This window comes from Macrotis lagotis, chromosome 2 (assembly GCF_037893015.1).
Source record: "Macrotis lagotis isolate mMagLag1 chromosome 2, bilby.v1.9.chrom.fasta, whole genome shotgun sequence".
Classification (NCBI taxonomy): Eukaryota; Metazoa; Chordata; class Mammalia; order Peramelemorphia; family Peramelidae; genus Macrotis; species Macrotis lagotis.
This window is the reverse complement of record NC_133659.1, coordinates 265,270,057-265,273,070: the sequence shown is the minus strand read 5'-3', so window position 1 is coordinate 265,273,070 and position 3,014 is coordinate 265,270,057.

The following is a 3,014-nucleotide window of genomic DNA, read 5'->3' as shown; positions in this document are numbered from 1 at the left end:
TCTTGGAAATAATGTTTTAAAATACACAAAGCATATAGAAATACAAAGGAACCCAATTACTTTGAAATTCAGTTATCAGAATGTTTAAAACAAACAAGTTCACAGATCTCAGGTTTAGAACCCCTCATTTCCCGGGTACTTTGTCATCTTGCCCCCAGACTATGCATGTTTTGTTAAGTCCATTAAACTCATTCTTGCCTTGTCTTTAAAAAACCTGGAATATACCCTTTCCTTGTACCTTCCTGACAGAATCCATAGCTTCTCTCAAACCTCCTACCTCTATTGATCCAACGCTTGTACCATCCCCTCTCCACTACAAAATAAAACCAAAAAAGTTAAGCATACATATGTATTTTGCACTTATTTATTTGCATAAATGTCATTTCTTCTAATCTTACAAGAATGTAAGCTCTTTGAAGGTAGTTTTATTTTTCTTTTTTTCCCCCTCTTTCCAGTATCTAGTACAGCCACCACAAAGGTGGAAACTAATGTTTGTTGATTAACTAAAAGCATACGTAATAATAGTTATAGTAAATAACATACTTCGACTTGCATGATTACTATCATCCATTGAGTTTTCTTTCTTGAATGAAGATTAAAAATGGCTAAACATCAAAGGATGTGTTCTTTTTTGAGTAATAATTAGCTTCATCTTTGCAAGAGAAAATATCACAGTCACTTAGTCCTAAATGTGAGAAATCTAATTTTGAGATTAAATGCCTCTGCCTCCCTGTCTTGGTTCTAACTAAATTAGGAAACACATGGATATGATTACCAGGGAAATTCTTGTCTCATTTTCTTACATTGAATTTGAATCTTTCCCTTCCACTATTATCTTAAAACTTGTATTTGAGAAACTAAGCCTTTTCCGACAAATGGAACCAGGGTTTCAGGATTCAGTGATAACAAGATTTGAATTGAAAACATGAGTGGGTTTTTTTTTCTTTTTTTACTGGAGGCTCCAAACTAACTTTCTTCTATTTTTTTTCAATCATAATCTTTTTGTTAACTTCCAGTTTACATGGATCTTTTAATTATTGTACCATTCATCAGTTATGGGGCTGAGGACTCAAATATTGGATAAATTTACTTCCCTCTAGGCAAAAGTATTTCCTCTATGCTCTGATCCTAAAAGGATGGCAATAATATTCTTAGCAGGAATCTATGATAATAGGGTCCAAAACATAGGGCAGGTTATAATGCTAAAAATATGATGTGGACCTTTACTATTTTGGCTGCTCTCTTCCAGATCTTTTTTGATATATCAATGTCCTCCTTTAAACTGTGGTATACAAAACCAAATACAATATTCAGTGAAAATCCTGAAAGAATAAAAATGCTTAAGGTTACATAGTGACTGTCAGTCAATGTTTCTTTACAGAATACCACTCACTGCCTTAGAATCTATGGGATATTGTTTGATATTTTTACATATTCAAAGCTTTTGTTTCAATTATACAGGGGGAGTCTTAATACAGTTTTAAACTTTCAATAATATAATTATTTTTATCCTCAAAAATAACCGAGCAAAGCGAATAGATCCTTAAAAATAAATTATTTCAAATTAATAAGTTTCTATAGGACCTGAACCTGGACAAAAAAGAAGTCTGTAACTAAAGCTTTGGCAAGGAAACATATCAGGTATGAATAATTTACTGTAAACCATAACTAAAATACTAATAGATTCTAATAGCTGGGTGGCTTAAGAGTTCTGTTTTATTTGGTGGTAATCAACAAGATTTCTATCTTCACTTCCACTTAGAAAATGGTGTTAAAATGTTTTAAAGTATGTCAAATCAACAAGATTAAACAAACTTTTTTTTTTTTAGGTTTTTACAAGGCAAATGGGGTTAAGTGGCTTGCCCAGGGCCATATAGCTAGGTAATTATTAAGCATCTGAGTTCAGATTTGAACTCAGGTACTCCTGACTCCAGGGCCATGCTCAATCCATTGCACCACCTAGCTGCCCCAAATAAACATTTCTTAGAAATTCTATGAAACAAAATTGAGAGCTTGGAACTAAAAATTCTAGCAAATTTTCCTCTCTATACTATCCATGAAGCAGAATACAAGGAGAAAAAAAGACTATATCTAAACAGCAAAATTTAAATAAAGCCTCAAGAAGAATAAAAGTGCTGGTTTATCACAGGGTTTGAGATTTAGAAATTGATAAAATGTATGCAATTCCCCTAATGTTCCTCCAATCCACTGGCAGCATTAGTCTGACATTGCTAAGGTGGACTCGAAATTCACTAAATCTAGGACCTTTTGGGGGGGGGGGGAATTAAATGTTTGACCACATTTGGCCCTTGAATGTTATAAATATCCAAATGCCTCTTGGCAGAAAAAGTTTACCATCCCTGCCTTACAGGAAAAATGCTGATAATATGTCAACAATTTGATAGTAGGTACAAAGACACTTGAGATTTTTTAGAGCTTTTCATGTATTATTTAAATTTTAAATTGCATTGCTTTCAATGTCAAATCTCCCACAAGGGGAATTGTGGGAAGATGGTGGCATATTAGGGTCTAGAGGTGCTCAGATTCCAAGCAAATATCCTTTGCAAAGTTCTAAAAATGCACCAATAAGGGATAATGAAAAAGAAAATCAAAAAGAGTAACCACTTCCATTCAGTTCAGGACCCCCTGGTAAAGAATGCTGGAATAGTATCTAGTATATTCCTAACAGCTAGATGGGAGACAATCACTTAAGGATTCCTATACACATACATAGTATCCACTATACGCCAACATTGTCCTTCCAGTGGATACTTTTGAATGTAATATTGTCTGAGATTTTTATCTTTTATTATCTTCTCCTTTATTCCAAAATGTATGAAATGACTCCTCAGTGCTTTCTTAATTATATCACAAGTAGATTACTTCATATTTGATCTGGTTTCAGAAATCATCTTCAATGCCATTTCTACATATTCTTCTTGGGATCTAAGGTGTTAAAATGCAGTTATGGTGACTTGATCAAATAATTATAAAATATACATTGATGTATATTG